This window comes from Papio anubis, chromosome 19, assembly GCF_008728515.1.
Source record: "Papio anubis isolate 15944 chromosome 19, Panubis1.0, whole genome shotgun sequence".
NCBI classification, from domain to species: Eukaryota; Metazoa; Chordata; class Mammalia; order Primates; family Cercopithecidae; genus Papio; species Papio anubis.
Window position 1 is genome coordinate 2,617,456 of NC_044994.1, and position 17,136 is coordinate 2,634,591.

At 46.3% G+C, this 17,136-nt stretch overlaps 1 protein-coding gene and 1 long non-coding RNA gene across 2 annotated transcripts in view; one reads left to right on the top strand and one right to left on the bottom strand.

Annotated features, from left to right (window-relative positions):
• GNAL (G protein subunit alpha L) overlaps positions 1–17,136 on the top strand; it is a 205,406-nt gene that overhangs the window by 49,889 nt on the left and 138,381 nt on the right. The gene's annotated exons all lie outside the window — the stretch shown is intronic.
• Positions 14,999–16,028, bottom strand: LOC108583014. The gene is made up of 2 exons (XR_001897162.3): positions 15,797–16,028; positions 14,999–15,305 (listed from the first exon to the last, which is right to left on the bottom strand). It is a non-coding gene; the product is annotated as an uncharacterized LOC108583014 (long non-coding RNA).

The window sequence follows — 17,136 nt, forward strand, 5'->3', positions numbered from 1 at the left end:
CGTGGTTCTAAATATGGACCTTCCCAACATTTACAAATGGAGGGGGGATAGACGGAATGTTCAAAGGAAAATGTTAATATGCTTTGAAACATTGTTTTGTTGATGTAAATATTAAGTCAGCAGAAGCTAGTAACTGAGGAGAAAGAAGCACAGTAAGTTAACTACAGCGATCGCATGAGCAGAAGCACAGGGAAATTCACCAAGAGGGAAACAGCAAAAATAGAAAGGCGGGAACACAGGAGTGGGTATAGGGATACCTACAGTTATGTATTCATGAAATAGGAGCTTTCTGGGCAGTGATTAACTGATTTGTCAGAAATTGCAGACAGCAAGAAAAGAAGAAATAAAACTTGCCGGGAGGCCGGGCGCGGTGGCTCAGGCCTGTAATCCCAGCACTTTGGGAGGCCGAGACAGGCGGATCACGAGGTCAGGAGATCGACACCTTCCTGGCTAACACGGTGAAACCCCGTCTCTACTAAAAATATAAAAAATTAGCCGGGCGGAGTGGCGGGCGCCTGTAGTCCCAGCTGCTGGGGAGGCTGAGGCAGGAGAACGGCGTGAACCTGGGAGGCGGAGCTTACAGTGAGCGGAGATCCGGCCACTGCACTCCAGCCTGGGCGACAGAGCGAGACTCCGTCCCAAAAAAAATAAATAAATAATAAATAATAAATAACAAAAATAAAAAATAAAACTTGCCAGGAAGGAAGTAGTGGTGCCTGGTCCGCCGTGGACGCCTGGACATAAGAAGAGAGGACGCTGATCTGTGCTCGGAGTCGGGTTGTTTCTCGAGCGGCCGGCAGGTGGCGCTGTGGCCCAGGGGCGCGGGCGAGGGAGCGGCTCCGCGATGTACCAAGCTGCGCCCGGGCGCGGGGAGCCGTGGACTGGGTGGGGGCTTGCAGGTGTGGGCCTCTGGTGCTGTGTCTGAGGGACGGCTGTCGTGTGTTAAGCTCCTGCTATATGAAAGGGTTCCCTCTGCTCACCCTTTAAACTGCTCTGTCTGCTGGAATGCTGTACGCAGGTGGCAGAGAGCAGAGGCGAAGCTGGGGGGCTTGTTGGACACAGCGAGTTCTCCAGAGCTGGAGCTGAACAGCAGCAAGGTCCCAGCTTCTCACTGGTGTGTTCTCATTGTCCTCTTCTGCGAATATTTTTTCTGTCTTAAAAATATTCCAAGTCCATCAACGGATGATTGGATGAAGCAAATGTGGTACTTATACACTATGGAATACTATTCAGCTGTAAAAAAGTAAAATCATGTCTTGAAGGTAATTCTCTAAGTGAAACAGCTCAGAAACAAAAGTCAAATACATGTTCTCATAAATGAGAGCGGAACAATGTGTGCACGTGGACACAGGAGTGGAAGGACAGACATTGGAGAGGAAGGCTGTGAGGGAGGGAGGGATGATTACTGACTGGGTAGAGTGTAGGCTATTCAAGTGATGCCTGCACTATGCACTATATCCATGCAACAAAACTGCATTTGTATCCTCTATGTCTATCACTGAAAAAAAAAAAAAAAGTCCAAGCCCAGAACTTGTGTGTACGTGTGATTCTGCACATTCCTGGATGGGTCCTATGTCCGTTCTGCAGAACTGCCCGGTCATTTCTCTCCTGGAGGAGACCCCCAGCTGCACCAGAAGGGATGAAGGTGTGGGGTGGCCTTATCCTTTTTGAAACAGCTCTTAGTTCAGATGAAACCATCTTTCCAGAGGCTTGGTGGTTTGGTTTCTTGATGGAATTGGGGGTTAGGGAAGAGCAATAAGCTTTTCTTTTTTTGAGACAGAGTCTCGCTCTGTCACCAGGCTGGAGTGCCATGGTGCGCTCTCAGCTCACTGCAACCTCCGCCTCCCAGTTCAAGAGATTCTTCTGCCTCAGCCTCCTGAGTAGCCGGGACTGCAGGCACCCACCACCACACCCAGCTAATTTTTGTATTTTTAGTCGAGATGGGGTTTCACCATGTTAGCCAGGATGGTGCCGATATGCGGACCTCGTGATCCGCCCGCCTTGGCCTCCCAAAGTGCTGGAATTACACGTGTGAGCCACCGTGCCCGGCCCGGTTTTTTTTTACAGGACAGGATCAAATCACAGAGAAGGGATTCAGTGGAGGCAATCATGTCTGGGCCCCGAGGGATGGAGCATGGCTGTGTGGCCTAAATGACATGTCCTTGGAGAGCAGCAAGTTCAGAGAAATTAGCAATAGCTTGCATTCTAGATAGCATGGGAGTTTCATAGGCTCGCCTAGGACTCTGAAGATCTCATGGCATCGTTCAACAGGTGAGGTTTTAGGTTGCAAAGGGAATACTACCGGACCCTAAGCAGGACCACTGCTGGGGTCATTCTGTAATTCACTCAGTAAGCATCAATGATCTGATGAGCATGTAGGAAATAGCCTTTGGGGGGATTTTTTCTACTGGAGAAACCATACATTCCCCAAGAACCACACCAGGCAGGAAACTAAAGGGCAAATGGCATTTAGACCAGAGTCCCCTTGAGGCAGGAGTGGTTGAACCAAGTATAGAACATGCACAGAAGTGGGAGGAGAGCATCCTAGATAAAGGGAAAGGCTGGACTCAGGTGAGCATAAGGGAAACGCCAGGCTGACGTGAGGATCAGTGGGCATTTGATAAGGTTTTGTTTATTGTTTTTGTGGGGGTTTTTTGTTTTTTTTTGTTTTTTTTTTTTTGAGACGGAGTCTCGCTCTGTCGCCCAGGCTGGAGTGCAGTGGCCGGATCTCAGCTCACTGCAAGCTCTGCCTCCCGGGTTTACGCCATTCTCCTGCCTCAGCCTCCCAAAGTGCTGGGATTACAGGCTTGAGCCACCGCGCCCGACCTTTTGTGGGGTTTTTATGAGATGTAGTTTCGCTCTTATCACCCAGGTTCTAGTGCAATGGCACAATCTTGGCTCACTGCAACCTCCACTTCCCAGGTTCAAGCGATTCTCCTGCCTCAGCCTCCAGAGTAGCTGGAACTATAGGCTCGCACCACCATGCCTGTCTAATTTTTGTGTTTTTGGTAGAGACGGGGTTTCACCATGTTGACCAGGCTGGTCTTGAACTCCTGACCTCAAATGATTCACCTGCCTTGGCATTCCAAAGTGCTGGGATTACTGGCATGAGCCACTGCGCCCAACCTGTTAAGATATTGATAAGTGGTATTAATAAGTGAGTTGAGCTCAGTGAAGAGAGTGATGATGAGGAATGGATCATTTAAATAAGAGTTGCTCATTGGTCTCTTTAATTAAAAAGAATAGCTCACACCTATAATCCTAGCACTTTAGGAGGCTGAGGCAGGAGAATCACTTGAGCCCAGGAGTTCAAGATCAGCCTGGGCAACATGGCAAAACCTTGCCGCTACTAAAACTATAAAAAGTTGGCCAGGTGTGGTGGCATGCACCTGTAGTAACAGCTACTCAGTAGGCTGAGTTGAGAGAATTGCTTGAGCCCTAGAGGTGGAGGAGTTTGCAGTGAGCGGAGATTGTGCCACTGCACTCCAACCTGAGCCGCAGAGTGAGAACCTGTCTCAAAAAAAAAGAAAGAAAAAGAATGCAAGGTCACAGTAAAAAGTTCAGAGAATGGAAAAGGACAGACAGGAAAACTGGAAACGCTCCTTTCCCGGGTCACAATTGTTTATTGGATGCCTTGGAGCCCTCCCCCATTCATATACAAGAATCCATTAACATAGTGATTTGATATGCAGAGTTTACTACTCTCTGTCTTGTCCCGCAGCCTACTCTGGGAGTTAACATGCCAGTACATCTCCAAATCTAGTCTATTTTCTTCCCACAGAGGGAGAGACTTCTTTTATTCAAGATACTTCTGGCCAGGGATGGTGGCTCACATGTAATTTCAACATTTTGGGAGGCTGAGGCGGGAAGATTGCTTGAGGCCAGGAGTTCCAGGCCAGCCTGAGCAACATAGTGAGACTTCCTGTCTACAAAAAATTTAAAAATTAGCCATGCGTGGTGGCACACACCTGTAGTCTTAGCTACTCAGGAGGCCAAGGTGGGAGGATCACTTGAACCCAAGTGTTAGAGGCTGCAATAAGCTATGATCACACCATTGCGTTCCAGCCTGGGCAGCACAGCAAGACCCTATCTCTATTATTTTTTAAAGATTCTTCTTTATGATTTTATTTTTTTTCTATGTAGAAGTATTAGTTTTATTTTAAATAAGATTTAAAGTATCACATACCTTTAAAATGCATTTGTACAGCAGTTGTTTTGAAAGATTTGTACTTGAATTCTGCAACCCTGCTTGCAGAAGGTGCTTGGTGTGTCGAGGGATTGAGTCTTGCTGTTTAGAAGCTGCTGGTGGCGACGGTAACTTCCTCTAGCTCATGAAGAACAACCTTCACAATCATTTTCCCATGTCAACTGCAGGGTGTAAATTTCCCAGTTGCATTAGAAGAGAAACAGGACAGCTAAATGCTGTGTGATCCTGGGCCAGCTCCTGGAAGGATGGGGAGATTGCTACAAAGGACACCCGCGGTTCTGTTAGCAGACTTTGGACATGGACAGTTGATTAGGCAATAGGACTGTAGCAACATTTGTAGTCGTGTAAGAGAATCTCAGCCTTAGGAAATACACATGGACAAGGGCATAGTGGCTCCAGCTTACTTTCAAATGGTTCAGGGGAAAAAATGTGTAAATACGAATATGAAAACATTCAGATAGGGAAAATATATGAGAAAGCAAATGTAGCAAAATGCTAACAATTGAAGTAACTGGGTGAAGAGTATGTGGAACATTTTTATACTATTCTTTCTGTGAGCTTGGAATTATTTCAATTTTTTTAAATTTTGTGGATACAGAGTTGGTGTATCTATTTATGGGTTGCATGAGATATTTTGATACCAGCATCCAATGTGTAACAATCACATGCGGGTAAATGGAGTATTGCAAACTTTAAAAAATACATTTTGTTAAATATTCATCTGAGGACTACTATATATACAGTGAGCTTACTGTGCATGTTTTAATCATCTTTGTAGAAGAGAAAATAGCTTGCTTCATTACAATAATGCCTACCAATGCCTTAAATTGTGTATATTGTTTTCTAGTCAAATTCTAAGAATCCTAAGGCATTTTCTCATCTCCCTCTCCCTGACCTTCAAGTCTCATCAGCCCCCAAGGTCTTCCAAGTCTCTCTGAATGTTTCTGTCTTCCAGTCCTCTGAACGTCTGTTGCGCTCACCTCCCTGGCTGCACCTCGGGGTCTCTGCAGTGGGTTTCACTGCCCTCCTGCCCGCTCTCCCCATCTCTCCAGTCCACTGGTTCGCCTTCCTTCTGAAAGCACAGCGCTTGTCAGATCAAAGCTGCCCAGACCTGCCAGTGTGCCAGGGCCACCCCACACAGCAGTGCAGGTTTCCATCCGCACAGGGCCATCTGACCAGAGTAGCCGTGGAGACTGAAACCCAGATGGCTCTGCTCCCCAAGCCCTGGGCCGGGCACAGGGACATGTCAGCCCAGAGGAAGGGAACCATTTGGTTGAGAAATCTGGCAGAAAACAAACGATCCCCTCACAACAGGTTACTGAAGACAGCTTGATGAGGGCATCCAGCCTGGCATGGGGGAACGAGGGAGGGACCCTGACCTCCTCCCCTCACCCTGCCATTCCCCCTGCACCCACAGGAGCTGGCCAGGGAACCAGTGGAGGCTGTCTGCAGAACCAGCCCCCTGGGCCAGAGAGAGTGGGTCTGCAGGCCGGCAGACCCCCCGGCAGCCGGGCTCTGCTTCTCAGAAGGCAGTGGACTTGGGGCTGACAGACCTGCTGGTAGCTCATCACTTAGCAGATGAAGAACTGACTTGCATTTCCTCTTTTAATATCAAAACCTCCCACAGACCCTGTTTCCAGGCTTTCTGTCTTCTAGCTCCTCTGGCTGCCGGGCTCCCAACATGAACTTAGGCTACGCTACCCACCCCAAAAGTCCTACTGTCCCAAGCAGGCCCCAAAGGCCTCCTCCAGCGTTTAGGCTCCTGTGCAAGCACAGCCTGGGCCACTGGACCCCAGGCCCTTGGCTTCTGTGTCTTGACTTCTTGTAGCATGCATTGGCCAGGCCAGGTCTGCTGTGGGCAGCAGTGTCTCTGGCTGGACACCAAGCTCCCCAAGGGGAGGGCTGTCGCCTAGGATGGCCTGACCTCCGTGAGCAGAGGCCAGCATGGCACCTTCATGACCAGCTCACTGTCCAGGCAGACATGCCCCAGCCTCCCCTATCTCAGCTCACTGCAACCTCCACCTCCCAGGTTCAAGCAATTCTCCTGCCTCAGCCTGCTGAGTAGCTGGGATTACGGGTGCCCACCCACCACACTCAGCTAATTTTTTGTATTTTTATTGGAAATAGGGTTTCACCATGTGGGCCAGGCTGGTCTCGAACTCCTGGCCTCAAGTGATTCGCCCACCTTGACCTCCCAGAGTGCTGGGATTACAAGCGTGAGCCACCACACCCAGCCAAGCCTTTCCTCTCGAAGCTGTAATTCCCCAGGGAAAAGGAGGAGCCACTCATTCCAGGCAGATTGGAAAATGGTGTGGTGTGAGTCCGTACAGAGCGGGTGAGGATGAGGAGGATGTGCGGGTTGCCAGGCAGGATGGCAGTGACCCACTGAACGAGGGCAGGTGAGGGCCCAGAGACTGCCCTGTGCAGCCTAGATCCCTGGGGGCACCTGGTGCTCAGATTCAGGGAAATTCTTACAGAACAGAGCATCTGAGGCTGTTCTCATGATTTAACTTTTTATTTGGAAACAATCCCAAACTTAGAAAGAAGTTGCAAGAATAAGACTTCAAAGGCTTCCTAAATGCCCCTCACCCAGGTTCGCCTCTTGTTCACATTTCCCTGTGTGCCTTCTCATCTGCATACATTCTGTAGATGCGCAGGTGGAGGTGTAGACAGGTGAATCTTTCTCATTCTTCTGAGAGCTTGCTGTGGCCATCATGGCCCTTGACTCCTAAGGGATGTCCGTGTGTGTTTCTAGGGGCGGGGTATTCCCTTACGTGACCATGGTACAGTTCTCAAAATCCCTCGATTGGACATTGGGACAGTCAGTGTGTCTGACCCGTCGTCATCCGCACAGCGGTTTCATCAGTCGGCCCCTCCGTGTGTTCTCCAGCATTTCCCCCCAGGATTGCAGGGATTGTACTAGGGTGTCATCGTTCCTTAGCTCTTTGTGACATTGGCATTTGTGAAGAATATCCTTTAATGTTTTTAATTTTAGGTTTGCCCGATGTTTCCTCCTGACTTAAATCCAGGAAATACCTTTCTGGCTAGAACACGGCGTACACTCTGTGGTGTCCTTCCCGTGTCTCGCCTGTGGAAGCCTGTGATGCCCACACCTCCCGCATTGGTGGGGTCCGTTGTGATGACCCAACTTGGTGTCCAGTTTCTCCACTGTGCGGTTACTCTGTCTTTTTTATTTTGCCACTAATAAGGACTCTATGGGGAGGCACTTGAAGACCATGCAGGCCTTCTGCTCCTCATTAAAACCTCCGCCTGTGGTCAGCACCTGCTGCCAGTTCCACCCGACCCACCCTGCCCCACGGTGGTCGCCAAGGATGCGTCCTCTGTCCCAGCCCTTCTTCCGCATTCGCTAGCTGCCTTTGGCTGGAGTTCTTCCTTGTCTATGTATTTATCTGTCTGTTGTTGGCAGGGACACCTGACAGGCCTGTAGATTTTCAGTGGCTTAGAATTCGTTACTGTACTGAACTGTTTCGGTGCTCACATCATCCCAGATTTGGCCAACGAGAGCCCCTGCAGTCCAGCTCTTGTGTGCTAGTGGTGTGCCTACACTTCCTTACTTTCTGGCATAACAATGTTCCAGGTTTAGCTCGTAGCTACCCTGCCCTGCCCACTCCACACCCCACACCCCCAGTTAGCTATCTCTCTAAGGGTGACCAAGATCCAGGCACTGTCCCTGCTCGCTGCTACGGAGAGTCTTAACTTCTTGGCATTTCAGCAGACAGAAGTAGGAAGTACATGCATGTAGATACACAGGGACGAACACACACAGGCACACAAATACACTTGCACACGCCCATGTGTGGACAGAATCATGAGTGTGTCTATGTATATTTTAGAAATCATGAGCTCATACCAATTCTTGCAATTCCAGTCCATCCCCACAGGCCTCTTTCTTGCCTCTCTTCATTCTATATGTGTGTGTTGCCTCTTCCTTTCTGAAAATCCTGGCTCTTATTCACAACATGACACATTTATTCATTTGCTCAACCATCAATACATCTAAATTTGTTTGGAATTCGTGTGCACTATGAGGGAATCCCTTTTGAATGTCAGTCTCAACTTATCTATAGTTTAAATCCATCAAATGTTGCTATGTAATGACAAATAAAAGCAAACCATGCGATGCAAACATAGACAGAGATGAAGCTCTGTGCCCCTTCTTCTTTGTCAACAGTCCAGCAAGTTTTAGGATGAGCCGCTTCAGCTTCTCTGAGAAAGGCCCATAGTTCCTACCTGGGATGAGAAAAGTTTATATTATGTTTAATTTCATAGACAATTCAATATTCTGTTACAAGGAATACTGTTGCTTTAAACTCTGTAACTAAACCAAATTCTAAAAGAAACCAGTTGCTAAGGCAACTGGGCAAGGAGATAATTAATTCATCAGTCATTATATGCAGATTAATCTGCCTAACTGAGTGGGAAAGGTGGTAGGCTTGTTTGATTTTTCCTTTTGGAATTAGTAGAAGAGAGAATGGTGTGGTTTTTTAAAATCCGTAAGAGGCCTCAGAGTTCATCCTGGAAAGGGTGGAGGCTTTGGAATCCAACAGAACTCTACCCTTTCAGACCCCTGCGAAAGCTATGGACCAAATTGTAGGCAATATGGTGCATTTTATAATCATCAAATGAGATGCTGAAAATAAAAAGCACCTCTCAGTGTCTTTTAAAAATGAAGAGTGACTTACAAATATTAGCATAAATTTCTCTAAAAAAAAGGAAATGATTTTTTTTATTCACTGCTAGAATTGACCACACAAACTCCTCTGTGCTCCCACTGTAATTGTTACAGAATTCAGAGAACTTGACTGCAGGTCCAGCCCTCACAACTAGATTATTAAATTAATGGGATCAGGGACAATGTCTTATTTATCCTTATAATCTCAAGGCATAGAAATGTGCTAGATGTATAGTAGGTGTTCAAAGAATGCTTTATGATGAATGAATGAATGAGTGAACATGCATTGCTTTAAAAGCACCTCAAAGCCTCCATCTGTCCCCCAGGCTCCGTGTTGTCACCTGCTGGTGTAAAAGTATAATTGCAGTAAATGTGTCTAAGAACAAGGAATTGAAGTCACTCAACTGCCATCAGGAGACTCTCCCACAATTGCTGTGCTGAAAATTCTACATGTGCATTTTGTCCTGTTTTATTTTGGTGAAATATATGCAATATAAAATTTACCATTTAAACCATTTTTAAGAGTACAGTGCAGTGGCATTAAGTACATTTGTATCATTGTGCCATCTTCACCACCATCCATCTTCAGAAATTTTTCATCGTCCCAAACTGAATCCCTGTACCCATTAAACACTAACTCCTCATTTCTCCTCTGTTCTCAGCCGGTGGATACCACATTTTGCTTATCCATTCGCCCAGCACATATGCATTTTTCTACAGTTCCTGGTATGCCTTGTTACCTTTATGTTCCCAGCCAGCTGCTTACACTGTGCTCAGCTGAGTGTCACAGGCCCGCAGTGGGTCTTTGTTGATTGTACTGTAGTTCATTGTTCACGTGCCTGCCCAGCAGAGAAGGTTAGGAAATCCTCAAGGATGTCCGCATGCTGCCTGGTGGAGAGGGATACGACGGATATATATTTGTTCAATTCCTGTTGGATGATCATCATAATTACCACAGGCCAAGTATTGGGAGCTTGCTGCCTGCCAGGCACTGTGATGCGGTGAATCAGTCCATCTAATCCTCACCACAGCCCCGTTGGGGGAGTACTGTCACCCTCACCCATGCACCGAGAAGGACAGAGAATAACAAAGAAAGGGACCTCTGCCGGCATTCTTGTTCAGCAGCCGCTATGCTGCACCCAGGGTAGGGCGGGGGCCGCCTCTGAGGAAAAGTTGGCGAGCCCAGAACATGCATTCCGCAGCTCATCTGCCTGCCCGACCTCCGAGACTGAGTTTCGTCATCTGCCAGCCTGCCTCCTGGGCGATACCAGTTCCCTTCCCTCTGCCTGTACCTTCTGCAGAGACTCCTCACCTGAAATGTGCACCTTCTCTCCATGTGGTCCAACCCCCCCCCTCCTCAACACCGGCTTCGGGTGAAGCTTTGCCCGATTCCAAGGACCCTCACACACCCCTCAGCGTCCCTCCCGCGCCACCTGGCCCTCGGTTCATGCCCATCCTGGCACGCTGCCCTCTGAGTGAGTGGGCTGTGCTAGTCTTACTTGCTCAACTGCACAGAAACTTAGGAAATTGGTCTTAGAGCGTTCTTAGCCTTTCTGGAATACATCTCTATGGGTGACGGCCTGTAGGTAGCAATATCCATGTGTTCAACTACTTGGATCTTCCTTTCCTTTTCATGCAGACATGAAGTCAGACCCTAGGAAACATCTTCCCTTACAGTATATCCTCTCATGATTTGCTTAAAATATGAGAACAGTGTGAGGCAGACAGACATCACTGAATTCCAACATTGGATCAGTGTTAGTCCTAGGATTCATATGGAACCAGGTGTTAGCCTAGGGGCCACATGACATCAGGTGTTGGTGCTGAGATTCATGTCACCACACCTTTGATTTTCCACAGGAGCGCTCACTGATCCAAAAAAGAAAAAGAAAAAAAAACCACCACTGTTAGGCATTTAAAATGCAGACCACATTGTTCCTGTGTCTTTTCGCTCCAAATCAAGGGACTTTGTACTAAATATGTTTATACTCACTTTATACTAAAATATGTTTGTGAATATAATTATTTGAAGAATAGAAAAGTCAGGGCATCTAGAACCATCTGTAAGTGCTAAAATTATTTTTTATCATAAAATATTCCTTCAGATAGAAACTTTGTTCATCTATGGTAGATTTGCTTGAAAAATTTTTACATTTTACTTCGTCTGTTGTTAGCTAGTAAAGAAAGCACCATTTTTAAAGCATTTTAGACTGGTTTTGAAACTTCACTTTGGTATTAAAACACATTGGCTAAACAACATGTGTTTGAGTATCTGCTGTAGTCCAAAATGCTGCTAGGCTATTTGAGGTTAAACAGCAGATTGAAACAGATGAGGCTGCTGATTTTCACTGTTCAAATGAAAATTATCGGGCACTTTATTTGATTTCTGGTTTGTAAAATGTGTTTTAAATGCAACTTTGATGTGTGCGGTTTCTCTTAAAATACACCAGTGGTCCCCACACCTGCCCTTGCCTCACAGCCTGACCTAGTTTAGTGGTTTTCAGGGATTTTTTTGAATTGTAAGACCTTGATAGTTCATTCTATTTGCAGGTTCCTCTTGTTATGCTTTATCGGATACGCTTTTGTTTGGTTTTGTTTTAACATATTCAATGGCCTTTCCACCTTCTGTTTTAACACAGTAATTAAACTCCTATCTGTGCCACTGAGTCCAGTGCTTTAGTGGGAATATTTCAGTGCTAGATTTTTGGACAAGGGGTGAAATCAGAGACATGTAACCTACTTTTCCTACTGATTCAGTGTTATTTCTGGTTGTTAAAGCTGTGAGTTAAAGAAGAATGTGTTATTCTTCTTTACAGATGATACTTCTAAAACCTCCTTAATTATTACTTTGGTTATAGGGGTAAGAAAAATAGAAGATAAATTATTTCAATACATCCTAAAATATTTGATCACAGATTATTATGTACAGAAAAGGAAAATGGAAAAATGTTTCCCTGCTTTTCTCTAAAAATTGTTAAAATTTTTATCATGATTTTTTAAAGTGTATTATAATTAGGTCACGGGATGATCTCTGCTGCTAAAAATGAATGATCATCTACTTAGGTTATTTCCACCAAGATACTAAGAAAAAAAAGAGATAAAACAACAGCAAATTGTTTAAAATGTCACGAAGGGAGCCCAGCTGAGGGATGTGTGCACATGGGTCACTCAATGGCCACAACTCCGGCACCACCCAGTTGTTTGCAACTCTCAGGCTGTAGCTTTCGGCTTCTTGGAGCATTGTTAGTGCACTGAATTTAGTGACCATTCACCTTTTGTAAACTGTTTTGTTCCTCAGAGACAGAGTCTCACTCTGTCACCCAGGCTGGAGTGCACTGATGCAAACGTGACTCTCTGCAGCCTCGACCTCCTGGGCTCCAGCAATCTTCCTGCCTCAACCGTCCAAGTAGCTGGGACTACAGGTGCATGTCACCGTGCCTGGCTAACTTTTGCATTTTTTTGTAGAATTGGGGTTTCACCATGTTGCCCAGGCTGGTTTCAAACTGCTGAGCTCAGGCTATCTGCCCCTTGTTGGCCTCCCAAAGTGCTGGGACTGCAGGTGTGAGCCACTGTGATGGGCGTTAAAACTGTCGATGTACCTGTTCCAAAAGTCTTAGTGCAGCTTTCATCTTTAATAACCTTTAAAGTATAAAGACTACAGAAAGACCAGTAATTATATTTTCCATTGATTTTTTAAAATTAATATTTCACACATCCACTAGCTTGTGCTTATAAGCATACATCTAGCTTAAAGCCTTTTTGAGACTGAGTCTGTCGCCCAGGCTGGAAGGTGAGTGGGCTTCGATCTCAGCTCTTCACGCTGCAAGCCCAAGGCTTTCCTGGGTTTATGCTATTCTCCTGCCTCTCAGCCTCCGGAGTAGCTGGGACTACAGGCGCCTGGCCAGCCTCGCCCGCCAAGCAGTTTTTGCATTTTTAGACGTGGGGTTTCACCGGCTAGCCAGGATGGTGTCGATCTCCTGACCTGTGATCCGCCCTTCTTGGCCTCCCAAAGTGCTGGGATTACAGGCGTGAGCCACCACGCCCGGCTCATCTAGTCAGTTTTCAAACGTGATCAACCATCTCCTGGATCTTGGCCCGTCATGAACTGAAACAGCTGCCTTGAATTTTTTCATCCTTTCATCCAGTGGTTAATTAAATTTCTGCAGGGGTGGGAGGCTCCTTATAATGGGAAACAAATTTCCTTCTTACTGCTATTGGGGACTTGAGCTCAGCTAACCAGAGAACAGGTGACCTTCTATTAAACATTTGCCATCTTCAATCAGAAGGACTGAAAGAAAATTATTATTCAAAATGTACAAAACTAAGGATAAGAGAAATGTAAATAATTAACCTTTCAAATGCATTCAGACTTTTGAGATGCCTTCTGCAGCCCTGGCCCCCACTGTCCCCTCCAACCTGACCCACTGGTGCTTAGTCTCTTCCATCACATTTGAATAAATCACTGAGAGCCCATGGCTTCCCTGCACCACGTATGGCATTGGGCCCTCTTTGGCAGCGATGACTGCCTTTCTGTTCACACGCATTTCCTTTTGAGAATGCCAGTGGACACAACAACTGTTCCTTTGGATTTCACCAGTTGTCAGTGGTTGATCAGCTATTTGGAATGCAGCCAATTTGAGTGAGGAAATATCCATATTTGTGGACCTGTTACAATAGTGAAAGCTACAACCACACAAAAAAAGATGCAATACCGTTTTGAATTTGAACACCAGACCAACGTGAATGGTGAGATAATTGTCATCTTTATGACAAAAGAGAACTGAGCAAACAGTTTGCATGTTGGATGATGTGTTTGCAATGACTTTGCTAGATACTGCCAGTAAGAAAGTGTTCTCAGGCAGAGATACCTAGGGAGTTGGGTTTTGTTTAAAGCCATAACACAAGGTGGATTTTGGTTGTGTGTTCAGAGCTGAAGTTCTTGTTCCATTGGAGCACTCCACGACTCCCCTTTTAAATGTGCAGCCTCGGCCGGGCGCGGTGGCTCACCCCTGTAATCCCAGCACTTTGGGAGGCCGACGCAGGCGGTTCACAAGATCAGGAGATCAAGACCATCCTGGCCAACATGATGAAACCCCACCTCTACTAAAAATACAAAAAATTAGCCAGGCGTGATGGCGGGCGCCTGTAGTCCCAGCTGCTCAGGAGGCTGAGGCAGGAGAATGGCGTGAACCCAAGAGGTGGAGCTTGCAGTGAGCGGAGTTCGCGCCACTGCACTCCAGCCTGGGCGACAGAGCGAGAGTCTGTATTAAAAAAAAAAGTGGAGCCTTTTCTTTTGGGACACTCTGAAGTTTGGTTTTAAAGGCAAATGGCAAAGTTGCATCTGTGGAAATGGCTACATATCATCACTGTAGGCACAACCTCTGCATGCCCCCTGTGACAGTGGAGAAACTCTTCTCAGGTTTAGAGACAGAAACTTTGAAGAGCAAGCTTCGGTTCCTTTTCAACCACGATATTAAGAAGCATTTAGGGCTGGGTGCAGTGGCTCAATCCTGTAATCCCAGTGCTTTGGGAGGCCAGGGTGGAAGGATCGCTTGAGCCCAGGAGTTTAAGACCAGCTTGGGCAACATAGCAAGACCCTGTCTCTACAGAAAATTTTAAAATTACCCAGGAGCAGTGGCACATGCCTGTAGTCCCAGCTACTTGGGAGGCCAAGGCGAGAGGATCCCTCCAGCCTATGAGGTTGAGGCTACAGTGAGCCATGACTGTGCCATTGCACTCAAGCCTGGGCAACACAGTGAGACCCTGTCTCTAAAAAGAAGAAAGAAGAAGAAGGAGAGGGAGAAAAAGGAGAAGGACAATTTTGACGACAGACAGAAGGATAGGCTCCATTTTATTAGGGGCTTGGACTCTAGTGTGATTGCTGCCACCCAGGTGAAGCAGCTGAAAGAGACGCGGTACAAAGGACACTCCCCAGACATTTGTGACTGGCATGGAGGGCAGGCCGGATTTATTGGTTGCTGGAAGAGTGGCAGATCATATTGGAAGTGAACATCATGAAACCCTCTTGAACTCTGAGGAAGGCACTCAGGCTCTGGATGAAGTCATATTTTCCTTGGAAACTTAGGACATTACAACAGTTCACACTTCAGTAGGTAAGTATTTAATTTCCAAGTAGATTTGGAAGAACACAGATAGCATGGTGATTTTCTCTGGACAGAGATCACATGAACTGACACAGGGTTACATATATTTTCATGAGGCTGAGGAGAGTCAGAGGCCTGTGAAGGAGCTCTATTGGTTTGTTGTTCTCAGCGCAGATCTAACTGCCCACGCTGCCCACAGCCTTGAACTGAGAGTCTAGTGGCTGCATCATCGATTTTCTTCCTGTTACATGTCTCTGCCACCAGAAATGAGAACTCCAAAGATGGGGTGGAGAAACAGCTCCTGAGAGAGACATTTGAGGAATCTAATCTGATACCCTGAAGAGATTCTCTGGGGAACAAAAGAAGCCTTCAGGGATGGAATAAAAATGCCTGGTTTAAGGTGTTACAGGAATATGTTGAACATCAGGTTGGTGATGCAATGACAGCAAATGTGGGCCAGAAATTTCCCTTCAATATCCTAAAGTCAAAGAACTCTATTCCTGCCCTCAAGGCTTGAACACCACTACCCAGGCAGGGCTGAGTGGCTGAGCCAGTACCGGACGCCCGCTCACGAATCCACTGTAAGTCAGCTGCCTAAGCCTAGGTGCTCTCTGAGCCAAAGAGCAACAGCGAATGTTCTTCTCATTGTGAAGGGTAGGGGTACTGGGGATGGATAGGGGAGCAAGGAAAATCAACCACCCAGGCCTATTGGGGTGTGAAAAAAATAAAAGTCTTAAGTTTAAAGAGAAAGAAAGAGAGAGAGAGAGAGAGAAAGAAAGAGACTTCTGAGACCTCCTAGATGTCTTGAACTTCAACAAGAGTGAGGAAACAACTGTTTTACTTTTGTGCCTTTCAAATTCTCCATGAGGTGACCAGGACCTTCTCTTCCTGGCTCTGGCGCAGTCAGCCTGGACCCTCTGCCCGCAGCTCCCAGGGCAGCCCTGGGTCCCCGCAGGTGGGTGTGTTGCCGAGGAGCGCAATGCTGCTGCTGCTGCTGCGGTTGCCTAGCAACAGACGCTCACACTGGGAGCCGGAGCCACTCTGCTCTTGGTACCCTCCTCCCCAGCCCTGCTCCCACTGCTCCAGGTGGCCAGCTGGTACACCTGATGCTAATCCAATGGTTCTAAACACACATGAGAATCGGTTTCCCAGACCAGACTAGAAAAAGGTCAGGTGATTGGGTTAAAAAATGTTTTAAGGTGTCTTGAATTCCTGCCTGAAAATAGGCTAAGATTGGCTTTGCATTTTTTGTAAGAAATGTCTCATCACTGTATAAGGAAAGTGCTTTTATGTTTTAGAGTGTTGGCAATGTGTTGTGGCACACAATGCAGGTAATAGTGCGAATGTTGCAGCCAGGCTACAAGGGTCTGTGTCCCAGGTACTCTTCTTACTCAGCCTCTCAGCCTCTGTAAAATGATGATGACAATAGTTCCCACCTTTTAGCGCAAATACCAAGTAAATTGTTCCATGGAAACGATTTAACCCAGTGCCAGCAATCACTCCATAACTAGAAGCAGTTTTACAGCACACACATTATCATTGTATTATTAATATATTAACCTTTTGGGTATATTTTGGTATATTTTTCATCACATGTGTTTACCTAATCCTTCTTAAATTTCAAGTATAGAATTTATCTTTAACAGTGATCGCTAAATCTGAACAAGTGGAAATCTTTTGCTATATTTTTAGGGAAACTAAATATCAGACTGCCTTAAAAATGTGGCTTCAGGTTCTAATATAATTCTCCCTTTATAAGTTTTCAAGGGATTTATTTTGTCCCCTGCTCTCCAACATTTTATAGAAATCTTGACATTAAAAAAGTTGGCAAATCCTTATAAAAATCCCACTACTCTATGCTTTTTTTTTAAAAAAAAAAAAGCATAGATACATACATTTTCTCGCCAGGCACTGTGGCTCAGGTCTATAATCCCAGCTCTTTGGGAGGCTGAGGCGGTTGGATCACTTGAAGTCAGGAGTTCGAGACCAGCCTGGCCAACATGGTGAAACCCCATCTCTACTAAAAATACAAAAAATTAGCCGGGTGTGGTGGCAGGTGCCTATAATCCCAGCTACTCGGGAGGCTGAGGCATGAGAATTGCTTGAAGCTGGGAGGCAGAGGTTGCAGTGAG